This window comes from Anomaloglossus baeobatrachus, chromosome 3 (assembly GCF_048569485.1).
Source record: "Anomaloglossus baeobatrachus isolate aAnoBae1 chromosome 3, aAnoBae1.hap1, whole genome shotgun sequence".
In the NCBI taxonomy this organism is placed as follows: Eukaryota; Metazoa; Chordata; class Amphibia; order Anura; family Aromobatidae; genus Anomaloglossus; species Anomaloglossus baeobatrachus.
Genome location: NC_134355.1, coordinates 408,151,470 through 408,172,263, shown reverse-complemented (window position 1 = coordinate 408,172,263; position 20,794 = coordinate 408,151,470). Strand labels below are relative to the sequence as shown.

Here is a 20,794-nt window from a genome sequence, read left to right as displayed (position 1 = left end):
ATTGTCAAAATTAGAAGTGATGATGACTACTGGCTTGCCACACTATTAGATCCCCGGTACAAGTCCAAATTTTGTGACATAATTCCAGTCATAGAAAGGGACGCACGTATGCAGGAGTATCAGCAGAAGCTGTTACTCGATCTTAGCTCGGCTTTTCCACCAAACAACCGTGCAGGTGCAGGGAGTGAATCTCCCAGTTGTAACTTGAGAAACATGGGACGGTCTCGTCATCTTCAACAGTCTACCCGTACCAGTAGGACTGTATCTGGTGCTGGTAACAGCAATTTTATGGAATCTTTTCATAATTTTTTTAGACCCTCCTTTGCAAGGCCACCAGAGACAACAAGTCTGACACATAGTCAATGGCTTGAGAGGATGATACAGGAGTATCTCCAAATGAACATTGATGCCATGACTTTGCAAATGGAGCCTTGCTCATTTTGGGCTTCAAATCTTGAAAAATGGCCAGAGCTCTCAACTTACGCCTTGGAGATTTTGTCGTATCCAGCTGCCAGCGTTGTCTCTGAACGTGTCTTCAGTGCTGCTGGGTGTGTGCTGACAGATAAGCGCACGCGTCTATCCAGTGACAATGTGGACAGACTAACGTTCATCAAAATGAACAAGTCATGGATCCACAAGGAATTTACTACCCCTGTGTCATCCTGGGGAGAGTAAATGCTTGTGGATTTGGAATGTGCTTGATGCAAATCAAAACATCCTGTTTGCAACTAGGGCACAAGTGCTGCCACTGATGGGGTGTCTGTGTGGCCCAATTTTTTGAAAAAAAGGGATACTCCACTTGGCGTAACCCTTGCTTACATTGTTTTTAAAAATGATCCAAGATGCATAGCGCTGGGATAAGGAAAGACTTTGCTACCTACCCCGGTGTCATCCTGGGGACAGTTAATTATGGCGTATTTTTGAATGTGCTTGATGCAAATCTAGCTGTGAAGTGTATAACTAGGGCACAAGTGCTGCCACTGAATGGGTGGTGTGTGTGGGGCACAGTTTTTGGAAAAAAGGGAGACTCCACTTGAAGTAACTCTTGCTTGCTGTGTTTTTTAAAAGGAGCCAAGATGAACAAGTCATGGTTCAGCAAAGACTTAGCTACCTACCCCGGTGTCCTCCTGGGGACGGTTAAGAATGGCGTATTTTTGAATGTGCTGGATGCAAATCTAGCTGTGAAATGTACAACTGGGGAACAAGTGCTGCCACTGAATGGGTGGGTGTGTGTGGGGCACAATTTTTGGAAAAAAGGGAGACTCCGCTTGGAGTAACCCTTGCTTACATTGTTTTTAAAAATGATCCAAGATGCATAGCGCTGGGATAAGGAAAGACTTTGCTACCTACCCCGGTGTCATCCTGGGGACAGTTAATTATGGCGTATTTTTGAATGTGCTTGATGCAAATCTAGCTGTGAAGTGTATAACTAGGGCACAAGTGCTGCCACTGAATGGGTGGTGTGTGTGGGGCACAGTTTTTGGAAAAAAGGGAGACTCCACTTGAAGTAACCCTTGCTTGCTGTGTTTTTTAAAAGGAGCCAAGATGAACAAGTCATGGTTCAGCAAAGACTTAGCTACCTACCCCGGTGTCCTCCTGGGGACGGTTAAGAATGGCGTATTTTTGAATGTGCTGGATGCAAATCTAGCTGTGAAATGTACAACTGGGGAACAAGTGCTGCCACTGAATGGGTGGGTGTGTGTGGGGCACAATTTTTGGAAAAAAGGGAGACTCCGCTTGGAGTAACCCTTGCTTGCTGTGTTTTTAAAAAATGATCCAAGATGAACAGAGCTGGGATCAGGAAAGACTTTGCTACCTACCCCGGTGTCATCCTGGGGATGGTTAAGAATGGCGTATTTTTTAATGTGCTTGATGCAAATCTAGCTGTGAAGTGTACAACTAGGGCACAAGTGCTGCCACTGAATGGGTGGGTGTGTGTGCGGCACAATTTTTGGAAAAAAGGGAGACTCCGCTTGGAGTAACCCTTGCTTGCTGTGTTTTTTAAAAGGAGCCAAGATGAACAAGTCATGGTTCAGCAAAGACTTAGCTACCTACCCCGGTGTCCTCCTGGGGACGGTTAAGAATGGCGTATTTTTGAATGTGCTTGATGCAAATCTAGCTGTGAAGTGTACAACTGGGGCACAAGTGCTGCCACTGAAGGGGTGAGTGCCTGTGTGGCCCAATTTTTGGAAAAAAGGGAGACTCCGCTTGGAGTAACCCTTGCTTACATTGTTTTTAAAAATGATCCAAGATGAACAGATCTGGGATCAGGAAAGACTTTGCTACCTACCCTGGGGTCATCCTGGAAACGGTTAAGTATGGCGTATTTTTGATTGTGCTTGATGCAAATCTAGCTGTGAAGTGTACAACTGGGGCACAAGTGCTGCCACTGAAGGGGTGGGTGTCTGTGTGTGTGGCCCAATTTTTGGAAAAAAGGGAGAACTCCGCTTGGAGTCACCTTGTGGTGTTTTACATGATTTTAGAAGGGCGTGCCATGCCTATATCTGTGTCTCCTTCTCTTTTTCCTTGTCCAGCTCTTTTGTTTTCACATGAGTATATGTCCTTGTCACTTTCCCATGTGTTTGTGTTGTGTTGTGAGTTGTTTGTCACCTTTTGGACACCTTTGAGGGTGTTTTCTAGGTGTTTTTCTGTGTTTGTGAATGCCTGCCATTGTTTCCTATGCGGTTCGAGTTCGGTTCGTCCAACGTTCGACGAACCGAACTCGAACGGGACCTCCGTTCTGCGAACCGACCTCGAGCTGAACCGCGACCGGTTCGCTCATCTCTAGTCAACACTCTGCAGCTAACTGGATGTGGCCAGCTGATGTCCCGCTAAATGCTGAAGGCCCTCCACACAAAAAAGGCCCCATATGAAAATATGCTGCCTAAATATGATGCATGATAAAGGTGGAATTGATGGTTTTATCATAGAAAGTACCTTGTTTTTAAAATAGAGCTCCAAAATAATTGAGCCCCTATCCACAAACGATGTAAAGTACAGACAATAATATATGAGGGGTTGCTGATAAGTCTTTGGCTTTACCCAGAAAGAAACAAGATAGGATGATGAAACTTAAAATTTATTCCACATACTCTCCATTGATGTCAACACACTTCTTTGGTATTCCAAGTTCTGTAAGCCTTGTAAAAAGAATGATTTTGGTTGTGCCTCAAACCAGGCATCCGTAGCACTCATGGCATCAGAAATGGTGTGAAATTTGGTACCCTTGAGGTATTTCTTCAGGTTTGGAAACAAATGATAGCCAGAGGGAGCTAAATCTGGTGAATAAGGTAGATTGTCAACCAGCTGGAAGCCCAGTTTTGCCATGGTCGTTTGTGCAGTGAGAGCGGAGGCCTTGTCTTGCAGGAACAACATTCCTTTGAACAGCTTGCTGCACCTTTTGACCTTCAGAGCTGCCTTCAATTGGTTCAAATGTTCAATGTAATACCTTGCATTTAAGGGGTATAACCCTTTTGAAAGTAGTCCACTAGCAGCTTGCCCTCCTTATCCCAGAACACAGACAACATCACCTTAGTGGCTAATTTTTACACCCTAAACTTCTTTGGACGAGGATAACCACTGTGCCTTCACTCTTTTGACTGCTCCTTGTTTTCAGGGTCATACAATTAAATCCAAGTCTCATCCATAGTGACCAGTCGATCCAGGAAGTTCTTATCAGTACGGAAACGCTGACAAATGGACTGGGAAGTTTTCACTCACATGCTTTTCTGATATGTTGTCAAACATTTGGAGACGCACTTTGCAGAAAGCTTCCTCATGTCCAAATGTTCATGGATAATAACACAAACACGTTCACGGGAAATCCCCATGATGTCTGCTATTGCTTTAGAATTCGTCGATTCTCCAGTTTGAGGTTGTGCACAGCATCGACTATCTCTGGAGCAACAACCACTCTCAGTCATCCAGCACGTTCCTCATCATTGGTGCTGAAGTGGTCCATTTTAAATTTGGCAACCCAGTTCTTAACTATGGAAGATGAATGGCATTGATCCCCCAATGTCTGCAACATATCACCATAAATATCTTTCGCGGGCTTTCCTTGCAGAAACAATAATTTTATCACTCCTCTGCTCTCTGTTGCTGTGAATATCGCATTAGACTGCGCCATTTTGTTTTCCCGCATGCGTAGAACACTGTTGCCATAAGCAACAAAAATTTTGTAAACATACAGCTAGGTCCAGAAATATTTGGACAGTGACACAAGTTTTGTTATTTTAGCTGTTTACAAAAACATGTTCAGAAATACAATTATATATATAATATGGGCTGAAAGTGCACACTCCCAGCTGCAATATGAGAGTTTTCACATCCAAATCGGAGAAAGGGTTTAGGAATCATAGCTCTGTAATGCATAGCCTCCTCTTTTTCAAGGGACCAAAAGTAATTGGACAAGGGACTCTAAGGGCTGCAATTAACTCTGAAGGCGTCTCCCTCATTAACCTGTAATCAATGAAGTAGTTAAAAGGTCTGGGGTTGATTACAGGTGTGTGGTTTTGCATTTGGAAGCTGTTGCTGTGACCAGACAACATGCGGTCTAAGGAACTCTCAATTGAGGTGAAGCAGAACATCCTGAGGCTGAAAAAAAAGAAAAAATCCATCAGAGAGATAGCAGACAGGCTTGGAGTAGCAAAATCAACAGTCGGGTACATTCTGAGAAAAAAGGAATTGACTGGTGAGCTTGGGAACTCAAAAAGGCCTGGGCGTCCACGGATGACAACAGTGGTGGATGATCGCCGCATACTTTCTTTGGTGAAGAAGAACCCGTTCACAACATCAACTGAAGTCCAGAACACTCTCAGTGAAGTAGGTGTATCTGTCTCTAAGTCAACAGTAAAGAGAAGACTCCATGAAAGTAAATACAAAGGGTTCACATCTAGATGCAAACCATTCATCAATTCCAAAAATAGACAGGCCAGAGTTAAATTTGTTGAAAAACACCTCATGAAGCCAGCTCAGTTCTGGAAAAGTATTCTATGGACAGATGAGACAAAGATCAACCTGTACCAGAATGATGGGAAGAAAAAAGTTTGGAGAAGAAAGGGAACGGCACATGATCCAAGGCACACCACATCCTCTGTAAAACATGGTGGAGGCAACGTGATGGCATGGGCATGCATGGCTTTCAATGGCACTGGGTCACTTGTGTTTATTGATGACATAACAGCAGACAAGAGTAGCCGGATGAATTCTGAAGTGTACCGGGATATACTTTCAGCCCAGATTCAGCCAAATGCCGCAAAGTTGATCGGACGGCGCTTCATAGTACAGATGGACAATGACCCCAAGCATACAGCCAAAGCTACCCAGGAGTTCATGAGTGCAAAAAAGTGGAACATTCTGCAATGGCCAAGTCAATCACAAGATCTTAACCCAATTGAGCATGCATTTCACTTGCTCAAATCCAGACTTAAGACGGAAAGACCCACAAACAAGCAAGACATGAAGGCTGCGGCTGTAAAGGCCTGGCAAAGCATTAAGAAGGAGGAAACCCAGCATTTGGTGATGTCCATGGGTTCCAGACTTAAGGCAGTGATTGCCTCCAAAGGATTCGCAACAAAATATTGAAAATAAAAATATTTTGTTTGGGTTTGGTTTATTTGTCCAATTACTTTTGACCTCCTAAAATGTGGAGTGTTTGTAAAGAAATGTGTACAATTCCTACAATTTCTATCGGATATTTTTGTTCAAACCTTCAAATTAAACGTTACAATCTGCACTTGAATTCTGTTGTCGAGATTTCATTTCAAATCCAATGTGGTGGCATGCAGAGCCCAACCTGCGAAAATTGTGTCACTGTCCAAATATTTCTGGACCTAACTGTATATTAGACACATAAGGCTGTGATATAACATTCGTTACCATAGAAACAAAAAAAGATCACAAAGCCAAAGACTTATCAGCAGCCTCTCACGTAGCCTTTCATATATTATATATGTGGGGAAGATGAAATACTTAGCTTATTACCACAGGCCGTTAAACAAATGGGTCCCCCAAAAGTAAGCACCTGTAGTTTGTTCCTAAATATATAACTGTGCAATGATAACAACATCATATAAAGTAGAAAAATGCACTGTGCAGATAGTAACTGAAATTTTGGATAATTGGGCACTCATTTGTAGAGATAAGCGAACCTGAGGTTCAGTTTTTGAACCGAACACCAAATTTATAAATCAAGGTTCGGGTTCGTAGATCGAATGCTGTACCTGCGAACAAAACTTGTGCGAGCAAGGCTTGCTCAAGTATGCTTGGTGCTCAGCCCAGTGCGAGCTGCTTGTAGTTTTTGAATGGCGCACACTGGGGGTAACAACAGTGTAATCGGATGTAGTGTGCAAACTTTTGCTCTTTGATACAATCTTGATGATGCGACTTTTATGTATTTAGTATACATCTAACTTATATAACCTGGATAATGGATTTGTGGTATACTACATATAAGACTTAATAATTTTTTTTTCCCCCAAAAGGATAAAATAATAATAAAAAACTTTTACTCTCTGATACAATCTTGATGATGTGACCTTTATGTATTTAGTATATTTAGTATGCATCAAACTTATATAACCTGGATAATAGATTTGTGGTATACTACACATAAGACTTAATATGTGAGATGTTTTTTGAACATGTTGTAACGATTATGGATTATGTATTGCTATATTCATCTTTTGTCACCTTATATTGGGAGTATTCATATCTCTGTTTTAAAAATTTTATGTTATGTCATTTATGTTTTATGTTGTCTACACTGGCTGTTGTTCTTCCTCCTATTTTGTCTGGTTCTCCTACCATTACCATATCAGGAGCTGCCTTGAAGCAAGCCACACATATGTTTCTGATTTTTGGAGGTGGGAGAATACAACAAAAGGAAGCTGGTTGCATTCAAAGTCAGAACATGATTAAGACCTGAGGCGTCAAAACGCGTTGTTCTGTTGCCATTCGACTGATATGCTGTACCTGCTGGAATTTTAATACGCATTGGCACAATAAAATGGATTGTTAATTTTCCCATTCCTGGCGCTGGATCTCTCTTCTTTTTCTACTGCTTGAAGAAGTTGTCTTCCAGAAACTGGCAGTAGGTGTGGGAGTTGAGCTTCACTCCATCCTCAACCCGAAAAGGTCCCACAAGTTTATCTTTGATGATACCAGTCCATACCAGTAACCCACCTCCACCTTGCTGGCGTCTGAGTCGGAGTGGAGCTCTCTGCCCTTTACTGATCCAGCCTCTGGCCTATCCATCTGGCCCATCAAAAGTCACTCTCATTTCATCAGTCCATAAAACCATTGAAAAATCAGTCTTGACGTTTTATCTACTGTTTCTTCTTCAAAGGTGGTCATTTTTCAGCCTTCTTACCTTGGCCATGTCACTGACTATGGCACACCTTGTGCTTTTTGATACTCCAGTAACATCGCAGCTCTGAAATAAGGACAAACAGGTGGCAAATGGCATCTTGGCAGCTTCACGCTTGATTTTCCTCAATTCATGGGCAGTTATTTTGTGTTTTTTTTGCCCAACACACTTCTTGCGACCCTGTTGGATATTTGCCATGAAATGCTTTATTGTTTGGTGATCATGCTTCACAAGTTTGGCAATTTCAAGACTGCTGCATCCCTCTGGAAGACATCACACAATTTTTGACTTTTCAGAGCCTGTCAAATCTCTCTTCTGACCCATTTTGCCAAAGGAAAGGAAGTTGCCTAATAATTAAGCACACCTTATATAGGGTGTTGATATCATTACACCACATCCCTCCTCATTTTAGAGATGCACATCACCTGATTTACTTAATTGGTAGTTGGCTCTCAAGCCTATACAGCTTGTAGTAGGACAACATACATAAAAGGTATCATGTGATCAAAATACTCCTTTGCCTAATAATTCTGCACATAGTGTAGAGGGACGATAACAAACAACATTAAATTCTCCTTGAATATTATTCTATATAAAACAAATTTATCTGAAAAAAACACATGAAAATGCAAAATCAAATTTTGATTTTGTCTGATCTGCTTATCTCTACTGAATACCATTAAAAAAAATAATTGAATTAGTTTTCAAAACACTGTTATACACCTGCAACCTGATATTTACTTATGGTACCATAATGATGCATAGGCTGGTAGCTTATATTTTATATGTGGACATATACGGCTTCAGAGTACAGTAGTTGCACTATTTAAATTATTGGGGGGAGACATCAAGAAGCTTTGGACATTTTTTTCAATGACATATCTATCAGCTGTCAGGGATGATGGTGATGATGGACAAACAAGAAAGTTTATGAACTCACCTCAATGATTATGGTACAAGATGAATTTGCGGTTAGCAAAAAAAACATGAGAAAATTTGAATATCGGGATACTATACTTTTACAAAATCTAATAGTTTCTTTATTGAATATCCATTAAAACATGCTCACAGGCATGAACTCATCAGCTTTGACGCGTTTCCGTCGAACACATATCGCCCTAAGGCCTCCTTCACACATCTTTGATTCTGGTACTTATATTGCAGTTTTGTATACGTTCCAGAAACAGACATATGCAGACCCATTCAAATCAATGGGTCTGCGCACACGAGTGATTTTTCACTGACGTGTTTACATGCGGCGCACACGCGTGACTGTGTGCTCTGCACAGAGACAAGCCTGTTGTTTTCTGGCATCACTGTTGTCCCGCAGACCACACAGTGGTGTGATATGTGACACACGTACCAGAAAAACATGTACATTAAAAATAAAAAACTTTTTAAACTCACCCGTCTCTAGAGAGGTTGTCTCCAGCCTCTGCTGTCTCTGCTTTCAGACCGGGTAATTATGCTCATACATATGCACTGCACTGTCGACCTGAAAGTAGCTGCAGAGAGGAGACAGCAGCGGCCATAGACAGCATCGTGGGAGACTTCAGCACCACAGACAGCAGCGGCATGGACAAATGAGTTTAAATGCCTGATCTCCTTGTATTCTCAAGTATAGAACACGGAGATCACACGTGTGCCCAAATCACGGCACACGGAGGGACATACGCACCTTTAACATGTCAGTGAAAAATGTGTGTGTTTTTCACCGATGTGTGAAAGAGGCCTTAGGTCTCCTTCCCATGTCCGTGTCTCCGGTATATGTTTGGTCCATTTCCTAACGTACCGGAGACACGGGCACACATAGACCCATTAAAATCAATGGGTCTGCGCTCACGTGCGTGTTTTGCTATGGACCGTGTGGAGCATATGTGTGCCTGTGTGCTCCACACGTAGACATGTCCGTTTTTCTCCAGCATCACGGGAGTCACATGGCCCGCACACGGACCACACGGATGTGATCCGTGTGACACGCACCGAAGAAAACACACGTGTTTGTAAAATAAAAATCTATACTCACATTCTCCAGCACTGCTGTCTCTGCCACTGCTGTCACTTGCTACTGACATTATGCTCATTGCATATTCACTCCACTGCGGGCAGAAGCTTCAGCAGCGGGGAGTTGGCAGGACCGGAGACCGAAGATCATCACCACAAACAGCAGCACCAGGGACGGGTGAGCAGAAAGTTCCCGTTCTCCGTGTGTTATCACGGATAACACACGGAGAACACACGTGTGCCATAAAAACGGCACACGGAGGACAATACGCACCTTTGACACATCCATGAAAAACCTGCGTGATTTTCACGGACGTGTGAAAGAGGCCTTAGGGATAGTGATACACAGGTGTTAGAACTTCCTTAATTTTAAATATCAGGATAGCCAATCAGAACATCCTAACTTAAAACAACACAGATCACCACACATCCAGTAACTATATGGAACGCCAAATAATACCATGAGGACTAAAGACTGCTTTACAAGCAGCGACATCACTAGCGATGTCGCTGGTGAAAGCACCCACCCCGGTCGGTTGTGCGTCACGGGCAAATCGCTGCCCATGGCGCACAATATCGCTAGGCCCCATCACATGGACTTACCTTCCCTGCAACGTCGCTGTGGCCGGCGAACTGCCTCCTTTCTAAGGGGGCGCTTTATGTGGCGTCACAACGATGTCACACGCAGGAAGCCAATAGAAGCGGAGGGACGGAGAGCAGCCGAAAGAAAGACACGCCCACCTCATTGCTGGCTGGACGCAGGTACGGTCCTGTTCGTCGTTCCTGGGTTTGTCACACGTAGTGATGCGTGCTGCCTCAGGAATGACGAACAACCTGCGTCCAAAAGCAGCAACGATATTTGAGATCAGAACGACGTGTCAACGATAAAGTGAGTAATTTTGATCGTTATCGGTCGTTCGTACGTTTCACATGCAACGACGTCGCTAACGAGGACGGATGTGCGTCACAAATTCCGTGACCCCAACGACATCTCGTTAGCAATGTTGTTGCGTGTAAAGCCCCCTTAAGAATTAAAAAAGTACCAACATGTTTTCAAAGGAATTCCTTGAGAAATGGAATGGCATTCTGCCTGAATGTTCCTTAAAAGCAATGGAGCTGATTATATCAGAGAAGGAAAATAAACTGCAATCAATTAAAAGTCAAATTCATGACATACAAATTCAAGCATCTGACTTTACGTCGCATGCTCAGTATGACCAATATTGACAATGTTGATAAATTAGAAAATTCCATAATGGAAATTAAGAAAAATTATTTTTTTACGTGATTGTATGGACTACAAGAACAATAAAATGTGTACCAGTGGAACATTTTGAAGAAAATAAATAATTTGCCTAGATCCATTTTAAGGAAACTGTCAGGATCTTAAAAAGAGAGTGAGGTCTTCTGAGGTCAGCAATAGTAATAAAATGGAGCTATCAAAAAATGCACAAAAGAAATCATCTAGAAAGACAACGTCAGGAATAGTAAAGGAGCATTTCATAAGAAAGAATAAAACATAAGATGTATTAATCATGCAGGCAATGTGAATATATTAACACCGGTTGTTTTGTCAGAAGAACACATAGTTTTATCTAAAGGTTTAAATTTTGTTCCAGATTGTAAATTTGATTTATTTTAGACAGAAATTTTCTAGGTTACGGACAGTGAAAAAAACACTTTTTGACTGATGATAGCAATTTGCATTATGTGTTGGAGGATGCATCTTTAGATAATGAATACGAGGGATTGAATTTCAGTGAACAGAATGCTTTGATGACCTTACAAGAATTAGAGACTACCGATGGAAAGGGAATAGTGAATAAAGAACATTTTAATATTAGGTTAAAAATTCTTGGTATTGCCCTAAAAAAGAACTGGGCAATGTTTTAGATAGCTGTCAGAGTGTAGTGGAAAGAGAATTAATTGCATTAGAAAAAATAACTTATTCTAATAATAGTATTGTTTAAAAAAAAAAAACAAAACTGATGGCTGCTATATCAGCATTAAAGAATAATGGCAATATCATTTTTGAAAAATCTAACAAATCAGGAACTTTAGTGGTATAGAATAAAGCTATGTATTTGAAGAAGGCTGTCATTAAGCGCTAGATTAGTAATGGGAGGTGCCTATGAGAGCCTTCATTATTAATCCTGTAAGTAAAAATAAATAAAAACACAAATACCAATAAAATCCTTTATTTGAAATAAAATACAGACCCTCTTTCACCCCATTATTAACCCCCAAAACACCCTTGCAGATCCAACATAATCCAAATGAAGTCCCAGGATGCTCCAGGCACTGCTGCAAACTAAAATTAAAAACGTGACCGCCCTCTGCAGCTTCAGGCAGACACTTACTGAGTCAAAACGGCACTCAGATGTAGCCAAACTGTGTTTTTTATGCAATTTTCTACCAAGAGATGCAGATTTGCTGCTGAACTTTATACAAAACATTCCTCCACCAAATCTGTATTTTCTAAAGCTCATTTAAATGCAAACATTTGGTGCAGAAATATGAGGTAGTCATTTCTGCTCCAAACCTGCATCTTCTGGCAGAAAAGTGCACCAAAAGGGTGTCAATACAGTGTTTTTTGTGCAATTTTCTGCCAGGAGATGCAGATTTGGTGCTGAAATTTGTACACCAAATTCCTGCACCAGATCTGCATCTTGTGGCAAAAAAACACATTTTACCATGATGAGGTTTTAATGTGATATTGATGTAGTTTTTTTTGCCATGAGATGCAGATGTGGTGCAGAAATTTGGTGTATAAATTCCAGCACCAAATCTGCAACTCCTGGCAGAAAATTGCACAAAATAAACACTGTTTTGATGCCCTTTTGGTGCACTTTTCTGCCAGAAGATGCAGGTTTGGTGCAGAAATGTCTACCTCAGATTTCTGCACCAAATTTTTGCATTTAAATCAGCTTTTTTGCTAGAAGATACAGATTTGGTGGAGGAATTTGGTGTTTAAATTTCAGCAGCAAATCTGCATCTCTTGGCAAAAAATGTGGTTTTCTGCAAGGAGTTGCAGGTCTCATTGAATGAGTTAACCTGAGGTAAGATCATTAAGTTCAATGAGGTCTCCTGAGGTAAGTTTACTTGCGGTCACCAGTGAGGGACCCTGGGACCCCCAACTGTGACTGTAGGTAAACTCAATAACTAACCACTCACAGCTGCAGCTCAGTCAGTGTCTGCCTGCAGGTACATTTTATAATGTGCTCTTGCACTGTGATTTCAGTATGTAGCAGAGTCGGGATCATCGTGGGACTTTATATGGATTACGTCAGATCTGCAAAAGGTAATAAAGGGGTGAAAGAGGGTGTGTGTATTTTATATCAAGTAAAGGATTTTTTCATTGATTTTGTTTTATTTTTTTTTTAAACTTACAGGATTAGTAATGGGAGGTCTCAAAGACGCCCCCATTACTAAACTTGGGCTTGATGGCAGTTGACATTTATTGTCAAATTGCAGCTGTCTTTAACCCCCTCATATTACTCTGATTGTCACCACGCCTGGGAAATCGGGATGAGCCAGGTAAAGCACCGCCATTGTCACATCTAATAGATGCAACAATTCTTGGCAGATGGGGCTAGTATTTTTAGTCTGGGGGGCCAATAACCATGGTAGCTCCTATCCTGATAATACCAGCCCCCATCTATCTGCTTTACCATGGCCGAATATAAAAACTAGGGGACCCTACATCTTTTTTTAACTTCTATTTGGAAATCCAGATATGGTAAACTCACAGGTGGGGGCTGCAGCCTATGGGTGTTGTTTTACCCACGCTGGCTATCAAAATATGGCGGGAGCCTAAGTCATTTTTATTTATGTATTTAGTTTTACACTACTATACAGCAAACTGGCTGCAGCGAATCACAAACGTGGACACGGTGGGTGGAATGTATAGCAACCAATCACAGACACCGCCACAGGGTGGGCAGAGGAAGTAGTGAATATTGATAATTCTTAATTATCAGGCCTGAATGAGATTCTGACTGCAGCATTATCCTCCAGGAAACACCTGGAAACACAGTATGTATAACTATTCTGCTTCAAACCCTTTTTTTTTTCCTGTGCCCGGATTGTTGCCAGTGCTGATTACTGGGTGGCCAACATGCTGGATCCCCGCTGCAAGGACAACATGCCATCCTTACTTCTGTCACTGAAGCATAATCAAAAAAATATGGTAACACAGGCACACAGTGTTTACACACTGCTGATGGCATTCCCACCTGACAGCAGGGTCTCAGAGGAAGGCAGAGAAGGATAAGAAGCAGTTGGGACACTGGCACCACCTCAGAAGGAATGGTTAGCCTGGCCAAAATGTGGGAAAACTTCCTCAGCATGCCACAACATCCATCACCACTATCTGATACCATCCGAATTAGCAGGAAGCAGCATTTCAACAACATTTTTGGAAGAATATATGTCTTGGAAGTACTGGCTTGCCCTGCGGAAAGTGTACTGTCGGAACGTGTGTTTAGCACAGCAGGGGGTGTGATCACAAACAGGCATATCTATTGTCCACACCCAACATGGGCAAGCTCACATTCATTAAAATGAACCATTCGTAGATCCCACAGGACTTGTCAGTACCTTTGCCTGACTAGAGAAGTATACCAGTCATACTCAGCCAATGTTATACTCCACACCAGTTTGTTTATTCTTTTTGCCATTCCCAATGTTTTAGGACTGTTACAAATGAAAAAAAAACACACACAAAAACATTGTTGGCTATCTTCTCCGCCTCTACCACCTACACCACCATGTCCATCTCCACCTATGCCTCGTGGTTTAAAATTATTATTTTTTATATTTTTCTTTAGTCTATGTTATTTTAAGTAATTTCCCTTTCCACATTGCAGAGCAATTGTTTTGCTCTTTCCCCTATTTTGCTTCTTTTTGCATCCCCTAACTCTTACTATGACCAATTTACAGAACGTTTGTGTCCCCATTGACTTTTAAGGGTTTAGGTTCAACTTTGGGTACCCGAACCAAACCTTGGGCTACAGTTTGGTCAAATCCGATAATCATGAATGTCTACTGGTCCGTTCATCTCTATATCTGTATTTTGATGTTTGAAAAGTATTTCCACCACTCAGAATTATGAAAAGCCTGTTTCTCTGGGCCTATTACACACTACAGGAAAACGTTTTCATTCTGTTTTCCACTTCAAATAACAATTGATCTGGGCTCTTTCTGCAAGTTTCACCTGTCAGTTCAATAAGTTGAACAAAGGATCTTTTTTATTTCTTTTTATTGTATGCCCCAGGAAATCTTTTTGGCTATATGAGGAAAATGGATCCATAGACAGATAACCTGACAGCCATCTGTCATTTATAGGTCTCGTGAAAAAAAATAGATTTCTATTTACTGCATGGCTGTGATGAATGTCTTTGAGGAATGACATGGATCACAAAAAGGCCTCTATGCAGAAAAAAATAGAAAACATACATGCTTAAAGTATACATGATGTGATTTTTAATACGATGCAAGATTGTATTGAACTGATATTATAACAAATTGTGTAACGGTGAAGTGTAGGCAGAACACGTCTGTATCATTTATACTTTTTAGATTTAAAAATAATGTGTACTATCCTTTGTATACTCTGTTTCACTTTGATTCTTAACAATATAACTGGTTCTTAATTTAAAGGTTATTTTTTTCCTCAATATTGTAGTGAGATGACACCAAAATTTTGAAAGAACTATAAATAGATAAATCCCTTTAGGTTTGAATAATGCTACTAAAATGTTACTAAAACCAAATTTACCAAAATAACCTTCACTGGTTATTATGGAAAAAAATGTAAAAATACTCACTTTAAATGTTTTGACTTACAAACACATAAAACTGCAATATGATAAAATATTTATAATATTTAATCTTCATTTGTGAAATGGTGCAAATATTAGGACAACCACTGATCGTGATGAACATTATGGACTTTGACTTGTATACTGCATGTAAAAGAGGTTATAGTGGCTGATTGCAACTCTATAGACATTAAAGGGATGGTTCACCCATATTTTTTATTGTCTAGATCGATATTATATTGAGAAACAATGTTTCTCTCAAATACCTTATGTTGCCAATAATGCCTGTGAGTGGTGCTATTGCGGACCGCTGTTCCCCGCTCCGTGACACCCGGGCTCCGTGACCTCAGGGATCCGGTGACGTCACGTCAAGTTCCTGACACCGCGGCCGGCCGGAGTGTCTGTGAGAGATGGGCTGTGGGCAGTGTTTCACCGCTCGTCACAGCCCATCTTCTCCCTCCTCCCTCCTCCCTCACAGCAGAACGCTGCAAGCAGGAGACGCACTGTGCTGTGACAAGCGGTGAAACACCGCCCACAGCTCAGTGAGTCAGGAAGACTGGGGCCGGCCACAGGGATGTGACGTGTCCGGAACTTGACGTTACGTCACCAGATACCCGAGGTCATGGAGCCCGGGGGTCATAGAGCGGGGAACAGTGGTTCGCAATAGCGCCTCTCACAGGCACTATTGCCAACACAAGGTATTTGAGAGAAACATTGTTTCTCAATATCATATCGATCTAGACAATAAAAAATATGGGTGAACCACCCGTTTAACACACGATCATTTTGCGGTATATATTTTATCTATTTTAAACATCTATTACATATTCACAGAATATGTCATAAATACCTTATGCATGGGGATCATTCCTTTGGTCTCATACATTTTAATAGAACAAGGCTGTCCCGATTCTGTTGTGCAGAACATTCAGTATTGTTCTGTCATGCTCTCCTGCAGAGCAGGTATATGTTACCTATGATGCAGAGTGTTTTGCAGAATGAATGCTCTGCTGGTTGTTTCACAGCAATGGATTTCACGCTGGCCCTGGGAAGTGTTTTTGCAGATGCTTCTCATTCCTGGTGATTGCACTGCTTCTTTAGGGAGTGTGTTAGCTCAGGATGCTGCCAGTCATACTTCCTGTTTACAGTTGTGCTGTTGGCTTCCATGGTGCCAGTGTTCAGATCTTGGTCTCTCGACTCCAGACTGCTGTTTATCCATCTTTACCTGTCCTCCCCTGTTTCTGTTGTGACTTCCTCCTGATTGTGTCCTCGCCTGCTTCCTGTTTATTGTATGTACTCTCCTGGAAACCTGACCTTCGTCTTGTATCTCAACCTTGTGTACTGTTGTGCCCTCCCGATATATGATCTCGGCCTGTCTGACTACCTCTCCATCTACTGCATACTAGGAGAGTCTAGTGCCACCTTGTAGCAGTCATCACATTACGACTGGCCCAGACCTTTTTTTCCCCCCTCACTTATGCATGCTATGCACACACTCTGTGAGCAGGTTACAAACCTGACGCAGATGTTTCAGGACCTGGCAGTGGAACATCAGAAGTTGGCCTCCTCTCAGATGCAGTTGCTGGAACAAGTTTCCTCTGCTTTGGGAACCTCCCAGAACCTGCTCCGCTGACTACGGGTAGCCCATATGAACTGACTGATGTACAATTGAACACCTTTGAACCCATGGTAGTGCTTCCAGATACTTTTACAGGAGAAAAGGATCATTGTAGAACTCTCCAGGAGAGCAGTAAATTGCTTTTTATCCTGTGACCCCGATCTACAGGGAATGAGTCCCAGCGAGTTGGAATTGTTGTGTCCCTGTTAAGGGGGTCCTCAGATGTGGGCTTTTTCTTTACCCCCATCTGCACACAAACGGTCTTCAGAAGATGTGTTTTTTGGGGCTCTTGGACTAATTTATGATGAACCTGACTAAACCCAGTTAGCCAAAGCTAATCATGAATTTGGCACAGGGAGGCCACACTGCTGAACAGTATAGCTCTGAGTTCAGACAGTGGTTATCATAAGTTCTATGGAATGATGCTGACCTTCGCTGTCAGTTTCAGAGGGGCCTGTCAGATACTCTAAAGGATGCTCTAGCCCTCAACCCTCAGCCTTTTTCTCTGGAGGAGGCCATGACTCAGGCTATCCGCATGCATCAGATTTTACGGAAGAGACGTGTGGTCAGAGTGGAGACTCCTGTCAGTCCCCTTCGTGTTAATCATCCACCTGATACAAAGCCCATAGAGACAAAACAATCACTGATCTTGGGGAGACCATCTAGAGAAAACACTGCTGGCAGCCAACAAAGGCACTCAACACAGTGAAATTCCTAGGTGCATTGCCCCCTGGGAAGTATGCAAATTAAAAAAGGTCTTTGGAGCCTCTGTTAGGAGTCTCGACACAGAAAATAGTCAGCAGTGTTTTCTCTGGCTGGTCTCCCCGAGATCAGTGATTGTTTTGTCTTGCTGGTCTACTAGACATTGCTCTCACCTAGCCAGAATTCTACTCCACACTGATGAGGGCCAACACCCCGAAACAGCTATCTGTGGATGGATACCTGGCCTTGGTATTTCTCTTGTCATATCTTTAAACTTGTCAAAGAGTTTGATATTGATTAGTGTTGAGCCACCCCCCTAGTGTTCAAGTTCGGTTCGTCGAACGACGGGTTAATTCGGCGAACGTTCGACGAACACCTTCGAACCCCATTGAAAACAATGGAAGGCAAACACAAACACATACTAGCACATTATACATATACATATACACATACAGTTAATAAACATTGCCATTATACTTTCAGGTCCCCGTGACGCGTCCTGCACTCTGTCTCCCGCCGCTTTTCCTTCTGATCATCGCTGCGCCCTCCCGGTAACCAGCACTGATGATAGGACTTTCTGTGATGTCGTCATAGCATGTGACCAGTCACGTGTCTATTATCTCACTGGCTACAGACTGGTCACATGGCTAGACGTCATGCTAGGTCCTGTCAGTGCATCTCTCTGGTACGCGGTGCTCGTTTGAGCATCTCCGTGTATCGGCGAGATGCTTGGGCACATGCTTGGCTCCTCATTCCTGCATGTCGGCGCTCTTTACAGAGTCAGCCCACATGCAAGGACTGGATGCCACAGCCGGTTAATAGCGGCACCGGGAATCAGGTGATCGGAGATCACCGTTGCTATAGTAACCCGCCTGTCAGATTACTATAGCAACGGTGGCAGTGGTGACATCACCGCTTACAACCCGCAGCCTCTGCTCACTCACTGAGTGATTAGACTGCACGGGAACAGCAGCGTCTTCTTCCCATGCAGTGGTGTCTGATGTAGCAGAGCTACATGGGTTGAAGGAGAAAGAAGACAGAAGACCAAGATCGTGGAGGGGTGAGAGGGATTAATAAACATGCAGTCTCTAAGTGTGTCTGTGTATTTATTTCTATTAAAGTATTTTTTCTCTGTGTGGTGTCTTTTTTTTAACCCTTTATTGAAGATTCTTAATGGCCGGGTCAAACTTGCCTGACATTAAGAATCTCTGGCTTAATACTAGCTGGTAAAACAAAGCTAGTATTAACCCATTATTACCCAGTGAGCCACCCATCACCAGGGCAGCTGAAGAGTTGGATACAGCGCCAGATGATGGTGCTTCTATGAAAGCGTCGTTTTCTGGGGCGGCTGTGGACTGCAATTCACAGCTGAGGGGCCCAGAAAGCTTGGGCTAACCTGTGCTGTGGATTCCAATCCCCAGCTGCCTAGTTGTACCTGGCTGGACACAAAAATGGGGTAAAGCCCATGTCATTTTTTTTTTTAATTATTTCATGAAATTCATGAAATAATTAAAAAAAGGGCTTCCCTATATTTTTAGTTCCCAGCTGGGTACAAATAGATAGCTGGGGGGTTGGGGGCAGCCGTACCTGCCTGCTTTACCTGGCTAGCACACAAAAATATGGCGAAGCCCACGTCATTTTTTTGGTGGGAAAAAAACTCCTGCATACAGTCCTGGATGGAGTATGCTTAGCCTTGTACTTCTGCAGCTTCTGTCTGCACTCCTGCATACACTAGTGAATGGAGTATGCTGAGCCTTGTAGTTCTGCAGCTGCTGTCTGCTCTCCTGCATACACTAGTGAATGGAGCATGCTGAGCCTTGTAGTTCTGCTCCCCCTGTCTATCCCTCCAGCATACAGTCCTGGATGCAGCATGCTGAGCCTTGTAGTGCCGCAGCTGCTGTCTGCTCTCCTGCATACACTAGTGAATGGAGCATGCTAGCCTTGTAGTTCTGCAGCTGCTGTCTGCTCTCCTGCATACACTAGTAAATGGAACATGCTGAGCCTTGTAGTTCTGCTCCCCCTGTCTCTCACTCCAGCATACAGTCCTGGTTGCATAATGCTGAGCCTTGTAGTTCTGCAGATGCTGTCTGCTCTCCTGCATACACTAGTGGATGAACGCAAAGAAGAGGGGAGCCAGCACTGCTCATGAATGGCATGCAACAATGAAAAAATAAAAAGTGTAAAATTCACAAATTCATTCCTACTGTAACAATTCAATGAGATTTTTTGCAAATTAGTGATCAATGATTTGAGCCCCCCTGCCCCGTCACGGCAAATCTCTATAGGGGGGTCCCTACACTATGTCATAAATTAATATCGTACCATAAGGTCTCATATAATGACTTGGACAGGACCATATAAGAACACCACTTACCGGGGAATGTCAGAACCGTTCCCATGCTGCAAGGACTGACAACCGCAAATAAAGGCAGCCCAGGTGCCAGTGTGTGTAGCAGAACCACACACACCAGCACAACGTCAGAACTGGCCCTCACAGTGCCAGACCAGCAAGCATGGATGAAGGGCGGAACAGCCTCAGGCAGGTGGTGCTTAAATAATGAAGCCTATGGACCAGGGGGCGGTGGCTGTGTGTGAACAGGCACCAACATGAATTTTTGATGGCAACAGAAGGAAACCACACTGGGCGTGCACGGCAAGGTGGCGGTCAATCACTGACCAGTAAACGCAAAGAAGAGGGGAGCCAGCACTGCTCATGAATGGCATGCAACAATGAAAAAATAAAAAGTGTAAAATTCACAAATTCATTCCTACTGTAACAATTCAATGAGATTTTTTGCAAATTATTGATCAATGATTTGAGCCCCCTGCCCCGTCACGGCAAATTTTTATATGGTCCTGTTCAAGTCATTATATGAGACCTTATGGTACGATATTAATTTATAACATAGTGTAGGGACACCCCTATAGAGATTTGCCGTGACGGGGCAGGGGGGCTCAAATCATTGATCAATAATTTGCAAAAAATCTCATTGAATTGTTACAGTAGGAATGAATTTGTGAATTTTACACTTTTTATTTTTTCATTGTTGCATGCCATTCATGAGCAGTGCTGGCTCCCCTCTTCTTTGCGACTAGTGGATGAAGTATGCTGAGCCTTGCAGTTCTGCTCCCCCTGTCTCTCCCTCCAGCTTACAGTTTTGGATGGAGGATGCTGCCTATTTGTACCCCGCTGGGAACCAAAAATATTTGGAAGCCCTTTCTTTTTTAATTTTTTCATGAATGTCATGAAATAATTAAAAAAAAAAATGACGTGGGCTT

General features: G+C 42.6%; 1 protein-coding gene across 2 annotated transcripts in view; it reads left to right on the top strand.

Moving 5' to 3' along the window:
- MLIP (muscular LMNA interacting protein) overlaps window positions 1–20,794 on the top strand; it is a 551,953-nt gene that overhangs the window by 463,103 nt on the left and 68,056 nt on the right. The gene's annotated exons all lie outside the window — the stretch shown is intronic.